Genomic DNA, 17,476 nt, shown 5'->3' with positions numbered 1-17,476 from the left:
TTGCAAGTTCAAATAAATTTAATTGTAATCATATAAGTATTTACATTTTGTTACAGTCTGTGGTCATGAACAAAAAGTCTTATGGAAAACTGTTCAAGAAAGGAGGGAAACAGAAAGCAGGAAACTATAGGCCAGTTAGCCTAACATCTGTCTTTGGGAAAACGCTGATATCCATTATTAAGGAAGCTGTAGTGGGACATTTAGAAAATCATAATACAATCAGACAGAGTCAACATGGTTTTGTGAAAGAGAAATATTCTTTGACAAATTTATTAGAGTTCTTTTGAGCTTGTAACAAGCAGGGTGGATAAAGGGGAACCGGTAGCTGTAGGGTATTTGGATTTCCAAAAGGCATTCAGTGAGGTGCTATATAAAAGGTTACTGCACAAGATAAGAGCTCATGGTGTTGGGGCGATATATTCACATGGATAGAGGATTGACTAAATAACAGGAAACAGAGAACGATGATAACTGAGTCATTTTTAACTTGATAAACCACAACTAGTTGAGTGCCACAGGGTCAGTGCTGGGGCCTCAACTATTTACGATCTATATTAATGACTTAGATTGAAGGACTGACTGTATTGTAGCCAGGTTTGCTGACAGTACAAAGATTGGTAGGAAAGCAAGTTGTGAGGAGAATACAAAGAGGCTGCAAAGTGATATAAATAGGTTAAATGTGTAGGAAAAAAATTGGCAGCTGGAGTACAATGTGGGAAGATGTGAGGTTGTCCGCTATGGTGAGAAGAATAGAAAAGCAGAATATCATTTCAGTGGGAAAGACTGCAGAATGTTGCAGTACAGAGGGATCTGGGTATCCTTGTACATGAATCACAAAGGGCAGAATGTTGTGGAGATGTCGGGGATTCCAGCTGCCCTCTACAGGGTCGATGAGACCACCCCCTCCCCTCACACCCCCACCGTCACCTGTTTAAGGGAAGGCCTGACAAATCTTGTGCGATCCAGGCCAGCAGAAGGCCATCCCTGGGCCTTCCCAGCACAGGCTCAGTCGGATGGAGGTGGGAAGGCAGCAGGGTCCCCACACACCACCCTCCCACCTGATTAAATGAGCTCCCTGCCACCAAACTCACTATGGGGAGGGCACAAGATTCCATTCAAAAAGTCAGCCTGCATGTACAGCATGTAATTAGAAAGGCAAACTGAATGTAAAACAAAGCAGCTAGAATGTAAAAGTAGGGAAGCCTTGCTGCAAATATACAGGGCATTGGTGAGATTGCACCTAGAGTAGTGTGTACAGTTGTGGTCTCTTAAGGAGGGAGAAGGGATATACCTGCATTGGAAGCAGTTCAGAGAAAATTCACTAGGCAGATCCCTGGGGTGAAAAGATTGTCTTATAAGGAAAGGTTGAGCAGGTTGGACCTAGATGCATTGGAGTTTAGAAGAATGAGAGGTGATCTTATTGAAACATATAAGATTCTGAGGGGGCTTGATGGGGTAAATCCCGAGAGGATGTTTCCGCTTGTGGGGGAATGTGGAACTAGGGGACACAGTTTCAAAGGGAGTCTCCCATTTAAATCTGAGAAGGGAAAAAATTTCTTCTGAGGGTTGTTCGCCTTTGGAATTCTCTTCCCCAAAGAGCAGTGGAGGCGAAGTTAGACAGATTTTTGATCTTTAAGGGAGTCAAGGGTTATGTGGGAACAGGCATGAAAGTAGAATTAATGCCACAATCAGATCAGCCATGATATTATTGAATGGCAGAACAGGCTAGGGGGCTGAATGGCCTACCCTTGCTCCTATTTCCTATGTTCTTATGATCTTGCGTGTTTTAGGAGGTCTTCGAAAACTCGACTGCCCTCTTGAAAACCCGGGATTTCTGTTTCAGCAAACAGCATAACGGCCCCACTGCCACCTCTAATGCATTGTGTAGGGTTCCTGCTCCCTTTCCCACATCCCATTGAAAATGGCCAGCACCAAAAATGGGAGCAGGACTTCCAGCCACCATTTTATTTTCCCATCCAACTCTGTTCATTCCTATTTCATGACTGCAAAATCCAGCCCTTTGTCATTTTTAATTTTTGTTAAAATTTATTTCAGTATTTATTCTGGTACTTTTGATTGGATATTACAGCAATAAAGTTAACCTGATGTTTAATGGTAGGATTCCTTTCAGGGTGACAGTGCATGACTGAAAGCAAACAAATCTGGTTGGTACCAGGAAAGTTCTGTGGAATTTAACCAAATGAAAATTAAGACCATGACTTTCTATTCATGCGAATTTGGTACCCCTGAACTCATGCCCATTAATGCCCTACAGCACTAACCCTACCATCATCCATGGGGGTCAGTTCATTTAAATATCTATTGGCAATTCTGTAGTGCAAATTCTATGTAAAACGGGAACACAGGGAGTCTTTCAAAGAAAAATAAAGAACAGCTTGCATCTACATGGCATCATTCATGACCTCTGGGTGTCCCAAAGTGCTTCACAGCTATTGAAATACTTTTGAAATGAAGTCACAGTTGTACCGTAGGGAAATATGGCAACTATTTCACACACAGCAAGATTCCACAAACAACAAAGAGATAAGTGCGCAGATAATCAATGTGAATTTCCTTAGGTTTTTCCCCTGGCAATTTTCCACCAATGTTGAGACAGCCAATCAGGAAACCAGGAGGAAATTCCAAGCTAATCTGGTTTTAGTGATGTTAGTTGAAGGAGGTAGAGAGACCAATAGAATGCCTCTCAAATTAGAGTGCCGCCTCTACAATGTCAGTTCAGGTGCAAGTTTTCAGCAGCAGGCTGTGGACGCAGCTGGTAAGTAAGAAGCCAAGCTGGGTTTTATCGGCTGACTATCAGGTAGCTGCGCTCGATGGCTCATGTATCATTTTGTTCCACTTTTAAAGAATGCCTTGTACTGAGGATTTGGCAGAGACAGCAGGACAGGCAGAAGGGGACTGTATAGACTGGAAAGAGCAGTCCACAATTCTAGTGCAACTGGCATCAATTCTTACTGCATGTGAATCAGCAAATTAGTGAGGGAGAGACAAAAAGAAAGAAAACGAGAGAGACAAAGGGAGAGATATAGGCCTGAATTTCACGCTTGGCATGCGCGCCAAGTCAGTGGGCCCGGAAGTGGAGGTGAATTGCGCTCCCGCCCGTGATCGGCCCCCCCGAATGCAATTTCACACTGGCTGGCCAATTAACGATCAACCAGTGTGAAACACACACTGTGAAAGCCTCAGCGCTGCTGAGAGGGGCGGGAAGAGGGCGGGCACCGACAAAATGAGGGTACGGGTGGGCGCTTCTAGAGAGCTCCCTGAGGCAGACAGCTGCTGCGGAGCTGCCTCAGGGAGCTGCAGACCTGGACAGATTAACTGACAAGAAAAAATGTGCCAAACTGTGTCTGCATTCAAGCTCCTGACAGCAGAACTCAAAAAGCATCAGTCCCCAAATACCTCTTTTTACTACATTTCACCCCAGACATTTCATCGCGCCCTTGAATGAGATTTTGTTTTGAATAACGAGTGCGAAATCACCTGAGCGATGTAAAATCGTGGACAAAAGCACTTTTAATGGCCTTAATTATCCTTTAATTGTTGGTGGGCACAGCTCTGCCTCCTGCAAGCGCCTGCCGACCTCAATATTGCTCGCATGCACAATGACGTCGGGATGCAAGCCCGACATCATTTCGTGCAATTTCACGTGCGTTCGAGCTAGGCACGCGCCCAGCCAATCAACATAAAATTCTTGCCATAGAGAGAGGGAGAGAAATAAAAGGGGACGGGGGAGAGAGATACAGAGAGTGAAAGTGATACAGATGGACAGAGAGAGAGAGAGGCAGAGAGGGAAAGGTTGAGGGATGGAATTCGCAGTCTCCATGGGAGAAAGCCAAGAAAGTCTCTCATGCTATGGGAAGGAGGTAGCATTTGCACTGGCACTGAGCACCAACTTCTCACCCGCAGGGCCACAAGTCAGTTCAATGAGCTGGCGAGAGTACACAGGGTAATATGCCTGCTATTCTTTCTTTATTTCCTTGAGTAACAACATCACCTTTTTCTTTTTCCCTGACATATGTCACCTCAGATACTTTCACTGGGGGAATTAGACAGTGTCTGTGATGATGTGGCACTGGGTGATTCATACAGCACGAGGGAGCTAAAGGAGTGAGGTGTGGGTGAGGAGGTGTCACCTTCCCCAAGGAGCTCAGGTGGCCTGCAGCTTCAGTATCTTTGACCCAGTAGTTGTAAGAGCTCACCTGAAAGGAAGGATGTTTGAGGAACCATGTACTTACTTGCAGACTCTGAGAATAGTCCAAGGAAGTGCAGCGACTGACAGGTGTACTTCTTGAGTCTACAACTCATATTTACAGTAACATCAAGGTTCTTTTTCCCAATTGCAGGGTCAATGAATCTTGGTGCAAAGTAAAATGCTGCCCTGATGATGATAGGAGCAGATTAAATAGTACCTTGCGTATCAGCTTCTGGCTCAGTTTAGGTTTTTGTACTTCAGGGCTTTCTGGATCTCGGAGTTGTCACTAGGCCATTCAGGACACCTATCAATGTGAACACAGACCCAGTGGTGGTAGCTGAAATCGATGTGCTGTTTCCTGGTACTTCCGAGGGAAAGCACAATGTGAGGAAAGAGCAAGGTGACTCATGGTCACTTTGGAGTTTGTTGTATTAAAGGTAAATGTACACTGATGGACTGTTTTGTTGTCAGCCATGGTTCAGTCCTGGCATCCTTGCCTCTAATTCAGATGGTCCTGGGTTCAAGCCCATTCCAAAGACTTGAGCACAAAACTCAGGTTGACACTAAATCTAATGTAGAGGGAATGCTGCACTGTCAGGGGTGCTCAGTTTAAGATGAGACATCAAGATGATACTTTCAGGTGGATTAAGTATCACAACAAATCAGATGATTTGATAATTTTCACATTGCTGGTGAGAGAATCTTGCTGCAAATTGGCTGCTGTGTTTCTTTCATTACAACAGTCACTACACTTCAAAATTACCTCATTGGTTGGAAAGCATTTTGGAACATACTGAGGTCATGAAAGGCACCATATGATTGCCAGTTATATATATTTTATTCTTTTTATTCATGGAGGTTATAATCATACAGGAAAGAGGATGATAATTAGTCATTCTTGTGTTAATTTCTTTTCGATCATCTAGAGGCATAGAGGTTTTTTTACGTTTTTGGTTATCAGATTTGCTTTGTCCGGCAAAAGCTAACTGCGCCCTTGGTATTAACACATTAGTTGGTGCTTGAAACAATATAGGCAGAGAGACTGATTAACTGAACAAATACTGGTGGTTTATTGGAACTAAGAACAGGGCACTAACACCATGTGTGCTTCTTCAACCCCCCAGCTCTAGACTTGCAGTTACCCAAGAAGCCTGTGATGTGTAGCGATTGGTCAAAACAGTCACATGGTTAACTAACTACATTTTCTTAAAGGTACATAACAATCCACTTTATCACATCCCTCCCCCTTTACTTGAAAGTACAATTGACAATCTTCAGTTAACATGAAATTTACTATTTACAAGTCAAGGAGGCTTCCTCAGACATGTCAAGTGTCGTAGCTCAACGACCTCGGATGGTTTTTCCAAGATCCCCTTCTCAGGGGTCAACTGTCCACCAGGTTCTTCAGTGGAAGTGGGCAGGTTCGTTTCTTCGACCCTCTCGGGTCCAACAGGCCCCATCAGTACTTCCAAATTATGTGACATTTCTTCCACGTGCGGTGCAGACTCAAACACAAATGGTGACTGTATTCCTTCTTGTGGGACTGTCTCTCTTCTCTGGAGATGATCCACGTGTTGTCTAGTTATTCAGCCATTTACCAACACATTACAGGAGAGGAGTCCTGTTGGCACTCACTTCACCTAATGTCTCCCAGCGTGAAATTTCTTTCATAATTATAGCCATCACATCTAACTTTCTGGACCTTTAGGCTTCTCTCCACCCTCCCCCCTAAATTTGGCCTAAGAGTTAGAAAGGTACGTAGACGTCGCTTCATTATTAATTCAGCGGGGGCACTACCAGTGGTCGTGTGCAGCGTCATCCGGTATGCAAACAGGAACCGTGACAATCTGGTGTTGATGGAATCCCCGTCCAGCTTTTTCATCCCAGGCTTAAAGTTTGGACCACCCACTCAGCCAAACAATTAGAGGTGGGGTGGTAAGCCGAGGTTTTAATATGAGTTATTCCATTGAGGGTTGTAAACCTGTGGAACTCCCTGCTGGTAAATACAGTCCCTTTGTCTGACATGAGCACCTCTGGTAACCCGTGCACTGCAAAACTCTGTTGCAAATGGTCTATGGTAGCAGCAGACATGGGTGACTGGACTTCGCAGACTTCCATCCACTTGGAGTGGGCTTCTATTAGTAAAAACATCGTGACCAAGAAGAGCCCCACATAGTCGATGTGGAGGAGCACCCATGGCCACCCCAGCTATTCCAAGGGGTGCAGTGGAGCTTAGGGGGGTAGCTTTTATACCTGCTGGCATTGAAGATAACTTTTGACTAGGGTTTTGATGACCACATCCATCCCTGGCCACCACAAGTAGCTGCGCGTGAGCATCTTCATTCTACTAATGCCAGGATGAGCATTAACGTAGCTGGCTTATTGCAGCTTTCTTGATTGCCATCAATTGATCCAGTTAATCCTTGTCACCAGTTTTCTGTTTTTGGTTATCAGGTTCACTCTGTCTGGCGAACACTAGCTGTGCCCTTGATACTAACACATTAGTTGGAGCTTGAAACAATATAGGCAGAGAGACACCAATTAACTGAACAAACACTGGTGGTTTATTGGAACTAAGAACAGAGCACTAACACCGTGTGTGCTTCTTCAATCACCTCCAGCTCTGGACTTACAGTTATCCAAGAAGCCCATGGTGTGTAGCAATTGGTCAATACAATCTAATGGTAAAATAACTACATTCTCTTAATGCCACATAGGATTCCACTTTATCACAGCTTTGATGTGATATTTTAGGATCCTAGATTGAAGGATTTTCCCTCTATGTAAAGGAATGGAGTTATGGAGCACTGTATTATCCAGAATGGAAGACCTCAGTTGTTCCTTGATATCCTTTGCAATATTCAATGAGGTGTCCTCTGAGTGGCAGTTACCCTGATGTTCTTCTCTGTGTACCTCTGCTACAAAGTAGCTGGCACCGCCATCCCACTGTTCAAATCCATACATTTTTGGATGGTGAAAAGCTCAGGAGGGCCAAATTCATAACAACAAATAGATTACTCCAAATTCAAACAAATCACATGTTGAGTTGAAGCATTCTCTGCCCATTGTCACATACAATCTGTACAATTGAGCAAGTGGGTCATCTTATCTGTTCAGAGGTCATGACAATTGAGCCCTGAAAGCTCACAAAGCAATATGGGTGCCATCTATTGTACTATGCACTGTGGGGTAGAGGCGAGCTAAGAAAATAAAATGGAACAAAAACAGAAAATGCTGGAAAAACTCAGCAGGTCTGACAACATCTGTGGAGAGAGAAACAGTTAACATTTCGATCCATATGACCCTTCTTCACAGACGCGAAACGTTAACCTTGTGTTTCTCTCTCCACAGGTGATGTCAGACCTGCTGAGTTTTTCCAGCATTTTCTGTTTTTGTTTCAGATTTCCAGTATCTGCAGTATTTTGCTTTTATTTAAAATAAAATAGATCTGTCTCACTGCTGCCTCACTACAATGTCAAACTGGATGAATTCCCCAGCTCTCCTGTAAAGTACATCAGTCACCTGATGAACACTCACCCAGACAGCCCCTTATCTAATATTACACCCACAGCTCCCTGAGATGACACTGCAACAGTTGACCATGGCTGCAGATGTTCATGCAATAGGCTAGAATACTACCCTATTGCCTCCTTGGAGGAACACATTCTTCTAATACACATTTCCTCACAATAAGGCCCCCATAGGACATGTATTGCTCTATAATTTAAGGCAAGGGGTAATATCTTATGGGGTCCATCTTACTTAAATGCTGCCTGACTCGCCATTCCACCATCTTGTGCTCCTCCTACATGATAATGGCAGGTTGGGATTTGCCTGTGGGCAATATGCCATACACATGCCATGACAAAAAAGTATCCAGGGGCCTCAGTTCCACAACCAGTGAGAAGCAGATGTACCACAGATGAGAAGTAGCAAAGAAATTCCTGACAAATCCTTTTCTAACTCTAGCAATCAGCATGCCTGTTTCTATGTTCCTCCAACACAAAAATTCCTCAGGGTCATGCTTCTACATGAATTCCACTCAAACAGCGGACTCTGGGTGGAATAAAAGTAATTATGAATGAACACAAACATATGAATTATGATGGTGACAAAAAGACCCTTTGGTCCATCCAGCCTACCTTACCAAATTATGATATTGCGTACCATATTATATACACTCTCCAGCCCGCCCAGAAACCATGCGTGGAATCTTGTGAAGCTCCCAGGAGTGGGAAACGGGACAGGCAGGGAAACTTAATTGAGCAGGGGGGAAAATGTCAGCTCCCAATGGCAGGATGAAAGTTGGGTATTAAGTTGTTGACGAATTGAGGGCGGGCGAATCGTGCTTCCCAATGGCAAGTGGCGAGAACCTATTTTTAATACATTCATATGTCATGCATGCTCATTAAAATATCTTCATTTTCCATCTTTGGAATTAAATATTCAGTAAACAAGAAACACGTGCCTTCAGGTTTATGACTGGTTAAAGGATGCACGCAGCAGTTAAGTCTTCCTGGTGGGTTTGGATTGAGTAGAAGCTGCCTTTCTTGTATTGGGAGCTTTGTTGAACCAGAGGAGAGGAGGCATTGAGTGTGGGTGGCAGCAATGAAAGGGGAAGGGGCTTTGGCTGACTGAGAGAGGGAGGAAGCCCTATGAAGGCTTGTGGGAACAGAGGGAGCAAGCTAGACCACATAGGGAAGGTCAATGTCTACAGCCAGTTAGGTCAAGCATGATTGTGGAGCGATCAAGAGTTATAGAGGGAAGGTCAATAGTGAGGTCCTGAGAGTCAAGGGTAACAGAGGGCAAGTCAAGGATGATAGAGTGAGAGTTGAGGATCATGGATGGCAGGTTGATGGTAACAGGAGCAGTTCCAGTGTGTCAGAGACTGACCAATAGTGACAAAGGAAGTTGTAGGGTGATAGTTGGTTCAGGGTAATTGGGGTGGGTCAAGGGTCACCAAATGCCAGGCAAGGCGATGAAGCAATGTTCGAGACAGGTCTGTGACACACACATTGCATCCAGATCCCAGTAAGAATAAGGCCCCTTGCAAAATCTTTTGATCTGCTCAGAAATGTCATGCTGCTCGCAAAATGTCAGCAGGTCCAGGGATTACAAGCTCCTCACAAACAGCCAGACTGATGTTGCTAGAAGGCAAGCAGTGGATGCCTGTCCAGGTACCATTCAAATATGGCACCCAGACCTTCAACCTCCTGAGGTAACGGTGGGGCCAGAGACTTCCTGCTCATTTCCACTGCATGATTGGCCGGGGCCCTCGCCTCTGCATATCTAATTGGGCGACCACTGCGTGATTGCGTGTGGCCAGCCGCTGCGCACTTCTGGTTCTGCCATCAGGACCCTCAGCATAAGAAGAAGATTTGGCCTCGTGATCTGCTGAGGGAAACAAAAAACAAAGATAAAAACCTAGGCCAATTTACAGAAAATGTCTTGAAATTCCCTCTTTGACCCTTCCAAGTGATCAAAACTAGCCCAAGAGATCACTCTGGCTGTGAATTTCTTAAAGTACTTACCTTACCTGAATAACCTACCTTTTATAAACGGTCCACCCAGCTAGAAACAGGTCCAGCAGTCACTGGAAGGAACACCGTGAATCAGCATCCTCTGCATGAGCCAGCAGCTCATTATTCTCTGGGAAAAGAACCACCTCCTGACATTTAACTTAAACCTGGTCTTATACAACTTAAAATTGTCTTCCATAACTTATTTAAGTGGAACAAACTGTCAGCTCAAAAACAAATAGCACGAAAGGTCACAGAATTTTAAAAATAAGTGAGCTGCTCCAATATATGCTTTACACCCGTGTCCAAGATCCTTCATATTGATTCAAAAATCCATTTTTCCAAAGCAATCACCACGCACATAACTAGCCCTGCTCTCAGGCTGGCCTCGTGAGTTTCCACAGATTGCATCTATTTGGGGTGTTCCTCACATTGCACCCAGATTCTCGGTCACACAGGCACCAATTGCACATGAATCCAGCATTAAACACTTGTCCCCGCAGCAACCTGCAGTCTCTGTTGTGTTCCTCCTACAGCTGCTGTAATTGTTTTAACTTTGTTTAAATTCAGTCCACTACAGAAGAACGGGACATGCCTGTGTGGCATCAATTGACTGTGGGTCACAGGTGTAGATGCCAAGGACAAACCAAAACAGTCTTTTTTTTTTTTATTCATTTGTGGGCATTGTTGGCTAGGCCAGCATTCATTTCCCAGCCCTTATTTAAAGGGTATTTAAGAGTCAACCATATTGCTGTGGGTCTGGAGTCACATGTAGACCAGTCCAGGTAAGGACAGCAGATTTCCCTCCCTAAAGGACATTAGTGAACCAGATGGGTTTTTAACAACAATCAACAATGGTTTCATGGTCATCATTAGACTCCAGATTTTTTTTTTATTGAACTGCAATGGTGGGATTTGATCCCAAGTTGCTAGAGCATTACCCTGGGTCTCTGGACTACCAATCCAGTGCAATACCACTACATCTTCACATCCCATAAAATCATGAAGTCAATTAAACAGTAAGACCAAGAATATTAAATCAGGCAGTGGAAAAATTGCTCATTTCCAGCCAATCCCTCTCCATGGATGATGCTGGAGAATGTCCTGTTCCAATCTCCAATAAATTACAAGTTGCATTATGAGTGCAATTTCTAGAGCTTTGTAACATCACATTTAATTTGTTGGCAGTATGGGTGTGGGGACTCAATGGGAAGATTGTGGGAGAAGGGCATTGCTTTTTGGGTTGACAATCCTGTAGAAATTAATTCTGGCCACAATGATCAAACCAGATAAAAGGACCAAAAAGGGGATTTACACATGGAGGTAGGGGGCATGGCCAAGGTGTTCAATGAATACTTTGCATCTGTCATTACCAAGGAAGCAGATGTTACCCAGGTCATGGTGACAGAGGAGGAAACTCTGTGACTAGAAGGGTTCAAAATTGATAAGGAGGAGGTATTGGATAAACTGTTGGCACTTAAAGTTGTCAAGTCACTGGGACCAGATGAGATGCATCCAAGGATATTGAAGGAAGTGAGAGTAGAAATTGCAAGGGCACTGGCAATAATCTTTCAGTCTTTCCTAAACAGGGGTGGTGCCAGAGGACTGGAGAATTGCAAAAATTATACCTTTGTTCAAAAAAGGTTGTAAAGATAAGCCCAGCAATTACAGACCAGTCAGTTTAACTTCAGTGACAGGGAAGATTCTAGAAACAATTATTCGGGATAGAATTAATAGACACATGAAAAAATGTGGGTTGAGTAGGAAGAGCCAGCATGGATTTCTTAAGGGAAATCATGTTTAATTAACTTGCTGGAGTTTTTTGAAGGGGTAATAGAGAGGGTTGATGAGCGTAATGCTGTTGATGTGGTGTACATGGGCTTCCAAAAGGCATTCGATACAGTGCCACACAACGGACTTGTGAGAAAAGTTATAGCACATGGAAAAAAAGGGACAGTAGCAACATGGATGCAAAATTAGCTGAGTAATAGAAACTGTGAGTAATGGTTAATGGATATCTTTTGGGCTGGATGAAAGTTTGTAGTGGAGTTCCCCAGGGGCCGGCATTGGGACCCTTGCTTTTCCTGATATATATTAATGATCTAGATCTTGGTGTGCAGGGGATAATTTCAAATTTTGCAGATGATACGAAACTTGGAAGCATTGTAAACTGTGAGAGGATACAGTAGAATTTCAATAGAACATAGACAAGTTGGTGGAGTGGGCAGACAGGTGGCAGGTGAAGTTCAGTGCAGAAAAGTGTGAGGTGATGGATTTTGTTAGGAAGAACATGGAGAGACAATGTAAAATAAGGGGTACAATCTAAAGAGTGTGCAGGAGCAGAGAGATCTGGGTGTATATATGCTTAAGTCATTAAAGGTGGCAGGGAGCATAGAGTACAAGAGCAAGGAGGTTATGTGAACTTGTATAGGACACTAGTTAGACCTCAGCTAGAATATTGTGTACAGTTCTGGGTGCCAAACTTTGGAAAGGATGTGAACGCATTGGAGACAGTGTAGAAGAGGTTTAAAAAATCGGTTCCAAGGGTGAGAAATTTCAGTTATGAAGATAGATTAGAGAAGTTGGGACTGTTCTCCTTGGAGAGGAGAAGGCTAAGAGGAGATTTGATAGAGGTGTTCAAAATCATGAGACGGCTGGACAGAGTAGATAGGGAGAAAATGTTCCAACTCATAAAGGGATTGAGAACGAGAGGGCACAGATTTAAAATGATTTGCAAGTGATTTGCAAAAAAGCAAATGCGATATGAGAGAAAACTTTTTCACAAAGCAAGTGGTTCAGGATTGGAATGCACTGCCTGGTTCAATCGAGGCAATCAAGAGGGCATTAGATGATTATTTAAATAGAAACAATGTGCAGGGTTACGGGGAAAAGGCAGGAGAATGGCACTGAATCATAATGCTTATTCAGAGAGTTGGATTCTAATTTTGGATTCCAGAAATGTTTTGGAATTTCAGACCTAAGTGTTTTAGTTTGAGGAAAAACTGATAAATGTGGGATAAAAGAATTTCCTTTCACAGCCCAAAGTGATTCACAGCCAATTAAGTACTTTTGAAGCAACTTAGGAAGTAATGATGATGTAAAATAATGAAGTAATGTTAGAAATATTCACACAGCAAGATCTCTTAAACAGCAATGAGATAAATGACCAGATAATCTGTCTTTAATGGCACTGGTTGAGGGAGGAATGTTGGCTAGGATACCTGGAGAACGCCAATGTTCCTGCTCAAAGAGTGCCTTGGGACCTTTTAAATCTACCAACACAGACTAATAGGCCTCAGTTCAACTGTGAAAGCTGGTATTTCTGACAATGCAGCACTCCATCAGTACTGGACTGAAGTGTTAGCCTAGATCAAGTGCATGTGTTCAAATGAAATAAACTATCATAAGGCTCAAATTGTCTCTTTTTTTTAATGATAAACAGGACATTTCTTGTCTTTCTCCCTAATTAACAACCCATTGACAAAATAGCTAAATCCACAATTTTGAAATATGCAGTTTCTGCCATTTTTTGTTCAAAGTGGAATTTTATCTCCCTTCTTTCAAGATTAGCCCTTGACTTTGCTATGAGCATCCTGTCAATTTAAAATGTCTGCAAGCTTCAGACCAGCTCAAATGCCATTGATACAGCAGAGCAAAGCCTTCCAGATAGATGATGGACATTCTGCAACATGTAGGGGATTTAAGTTCTTCAAAATGTTATTAGCACAAATAATTACAATGCTGTCAAGCTACACCTGCTAGAAATGGAATTAAAACTACCCAAACTTATTTCATTGAGGATGATTCACCAGAACAGAAACAGAGACCTCAGCTCTCCACCAAATATACATTTACTTTTGCTTTTCAGGTTCGAAGTTAGAGGTGACATTATTTAAGCCAACAGTCTCCAGACCTGAATCTACAACACCCACTTTTAGAACTCATCTCCAACACTGCTAAGGTAAGCAAGGATTGAAGCTGGCAACTCAGTCACAAATTTAAAAATATTGATATTTTATTCATAAAAATATAGGGGAAGGCTTGTATAAAGGTGGAGTTCATTGGTGTGGAAATTGGACTTTGCTTTCAGGAGGGAAACAGGAGGTCAAAAAGGACTGATTTTGGGATGTATCATCCCACAACCAATCATTGCCTGCCTTATGTACACTGTCATATTGGTCTGGATAGCTTTGCAGGAGTTATGGGCTGTCACCTAAAACAAGCATATTTCCCATGCATATGTTAATTAGAGTCTTAAAGCCTGTTTCAGGATCCCTCTGGTAACTTGCTTTCCACATGGGGAACAATTGTTGGGCCTGTCCCATTCGGAATTCTCAAGTGCACCACAAAATGGGCCCAGTTGAGATTCTATCCATCTTGCCTACAAGGACCTCAAATACCAAATCTTACTTAAGATAAAGAGCCTAAAATTCCTGGGCTTGAATGTGTGCTCACCCACATGCTCACATGAACTTATCCACAGGGTCTGGGCTTGTCCAAGCAAGCAGAATGAGGGTTTAGTTCCACTGCTTTTCCACCAGCAGGGCAATCCTGCAGGAACCTTGGAGAATATTTTGGTATGTCTGTGGACAATAGGAAGCTCAATTACTTAATGAACATTGGCCATCGCTTGTTAAACTTGGATAGACAATAATGTCATCTAAGTCCAATGTATCCCAAACTTTGGCTTAGCCCTGGCCTCTGTGAACGTTCTGGCAAAGTATGTTGACATGCCGATGCATACATCTTTATTAATGTAACCTTCACGTGCTAATAGGGTATCGCAATCTGCTGAGAAGTCAAGAGATCAGTTAGAGCTGGCAGGATTGACATTATGGTTTAGCACTGACAGCTTAGAGCTTCCCTTAAATAGGGCCGCGTAACAAGGTATAGAGATTGGTGTGGCCAGTCCACAGTCCTGCACATCTTTCTGGCAGTGACGCCTGCTCCCTAATTCTTAATGTATGTTCTCATACACATAACTATTAAATTGCAAAATTCACTGTCCCTTTAAGAAATCTGCACTGTGTGCAGTCAAATGACCTTTGCCCACTCCACTCAGCAGAGTCAGGAGGCAGGGTCCAGCTACAAGATTGGACCTTCCACTTGGAGACAAATAATCTTTTTTGAATTAACATGGTTATCCAGGGATAGATTTGGTCATTTGCAAAGTAGCGACACCAGAAACTCTGCTGTGATTTCTCCAATAACAGAGCAGTAACACCTGGTTACCTGTCAATCATCTGGCAGGTTCCTAAATGATGCTATATCCGTTATATTTTGCTATATCCATTGTCCATTATTGCACTGCTTTCCTGTTCTATTTTCTTTTGCTACTTCAAACACAAAATTGCAACAACCAGAAAATTCAGGAGCAAAATTTTCAGGTCAGTAGGCAGGAGTGATTGGAAGGTCCGGGATTGGCCAGGGAACGGACTGCCCACCACGATCGGCCCCCAATCGCAATTGGCCAGCCAGCGTGAAGTGCTTGCTGAAATGCTCGGCGCTGCTGGGGTGGGGGCAGGAGGAGGGCAGGCGCTGACATAAGCGTGGGCGTGGGCAAGCACAGAATGAAAGCTCCCTGAAGGCAGAGAGCTGCCTCAGGGAACTGAAGACTTCAAAAGACTTCAGATAGCATGGGGTACACTACTCCATGTACTAGCAGTGTACATGCTGTACACTACTCTCTCCCAATGATTCATTTACCATGGCTGTATGTTCCACTTAAGCGCCTCAATCACTTAATTATTATGAATAGTGGCCAAAGCAAAGTGTCTGAGGCCCTTAAGACATGACTGAATGACCTTCCTTCAACTAGGCCTGCCTCAAAAAACATCCCCTGTTAACCAGAATGGAAAGCTTTTTATAAATGCATTGTGTACTGATCCCACAAGCAATGAGATACATAGGGAATGTGAGCCTATATTCCCACTCCATGTATCATAATTAGGGAACATCCCATGGTGCCCCCATTGTTGAGAAATTACTGGAACATGCAGCCTTTCATTCCTCAGATTGTTCCCAAATGGGATTTCAATTTGATTCCAATCAGGCTGATCTCAGAACCTTTGGTGCTTGTGGCTTCTTATAAACTCCACCTTCTTTCACTGGACTCAGTTGCTTTGCTAGTCCTGGGCACTGAGTGTCAGTGCGCTACATGTGCTATGGATAACACCTTATTTAGGTTGGTGTGTAGTTAGGCCTGTTCTGAGGCTACGTTCATCATTTTTTCCAAAAACTTTCTTGAGTTTCATTTGTCTCCAGAAATCATGCTGCTGAAGATCCTTCCAGTAACTCATGTTTGAAAGACATTATCTCATGTCAGATCCATGTGGAAAGCTGGCCTTTAATATATATCATGCTCTCTCTCTTCAGGTACCATGCCCCAAGAGGGCATTGGCAACCGTGGACTTCCATGTTTTGGTCCATGGTTAGGCTTGGCAAGGTACTGTGGTGATTTGCCATTGCCTTTTGCAGGTTCTGGCTGACCAGGAGACTCTCTCTTTCTTACTGCCTGCCAAAGGGGCATTGGAAGGATTTGCAGGTTGACAATTAACCTGTTTGATCATGTTATAATGCACTTTCCTTGGCCATCAAGTACCAGAGTGGGACTCTAACCTGGAGCTTCTGGCTCAGAGGTAGGGACGTCACCACTGTGCCGCAAGACCTCCACATACTTATGTAGATAAGATGGAAAATGTTCCTTAATCAAGACAATTATTTACTAATTATGAAACAAAAGTTATTGTGGTGTCCATTTCCTCACATTAATCCTTAGCAAAGGAAGATCCACCAATGGAAACTTTGAATTATTTCTACTTGTAAAGCAATCTCCTATATGTGCTGCTATGGAATGGGGGAGACAGTGGTGTAGTGATAATGTCACTGGGCTAGTAATCTGGAGGTCCAGGCTAATGCTCTGGGGGGCGAAAGGTTCAAATCCCACCATGATAGTTGGTGGAATAATAAGTCTGGATTTTTTTTAAAGTTAGTCTCAGTAACGGTGACGATGACAATTAGCAATAATTGTAAAAACCTCTGGTTCACTGATGCCCTTCAGGGAAGGAAATTTGCCATCCTTACTCGGTCTGATCTACATGTGACTCCAGACCCTTAACTTACCTCTGAAATAGCCTAGCAAGTCATTCTGTTCAAGGGCAACAGATGCTAACTTTGCCAGTGACGCTCACATCCCATGAAAGAATAAAGAAAAATAAATACAAAACAGCAACCTGCAGGCTTTTAACTTAACCTAATAGTTTAAGATGATAAATATTTTCCCTCTGCTGTGCTTCTCAATTCCACAACCAGTTTTCATGCGTTGCTACTTATATTTTGAGGCTGAATACATAAGAGTAGCAGTGTGCATAATCTTCCTCATTCTTTGCAATATCTGTATTTAGGGCTCCCAAACCTGCACTACTTTTGAGTTTAGAGTTATTTTTAAAATTTCAGTTGGTGTTCCAGTGTCTTGCTCAGCGCTGCACCTTCCAGTCAAACAATAAACGATATGATCCAGAAATCAGCTTTGTTTACAGCAAAGCAGGACAATCATCTGAGCTTACCACTGTCAACTCTCGCTCATTTATCATGAGATTCATTCATTTTCGTTAAAAATCCCTTCCACTATGATGCATCTTAGTTTGAAAGTAAACACCATTTGATATCAAAATAATTTTACAATTTGTCACAAGCTTCTCTCGAAATATGCTTTTAATTCATGCTCAGGATGTAGGCATTGCCGGCA

General features: G+C 43.1%; 1 protein-coding gene across 2 annotated transcripts in view; it reads left to right on the top strand.

The window, feature by feature from the left end:
• rassf6 (Ras association domain family member 6) overlaps positions 1–17,476 on the top strand; it is a 71,805-nt gene that overhangs the window by 12,111 nt on the left and 42,218 nt on the right. Inside the window, exons 1-2 of one of the 2 annotated variants that reach the window (XM_041185448.1) lie at positions 4,495–4,647; positions 13,598–13,690. The gene's annotated coding sequence lies outside the window, so the exon portion shown is untranslated. Of the gene's footprint in view, positions 1–4,494; positions 4,648–13,597; positions 13,691–17,476 lie in introns of those variants that run through there. The other variant, XM_041185447.1, reaches the window with a different exon arrangement.

The sequence above is a fragment of the Carcharodon carcharias genome, chromosome 4, assembly GCF_017639515.1.
Source record: "Carcharodon carcharias isolate sCarCar2 chromosome 4, sCarCar2.pri, whole genome shotgun sequence".
In the NCBI taxonomy this organism is placed as follows: Eukaryota; Metazoa; Chordata; class Chondrichthyes; order Lamniformes; family Lamnidae; genus Carcharodon; species Carcharodon carcharias.
This window is presented reverse-complemented; position numbering and strand designations above follow the sequence as displayed.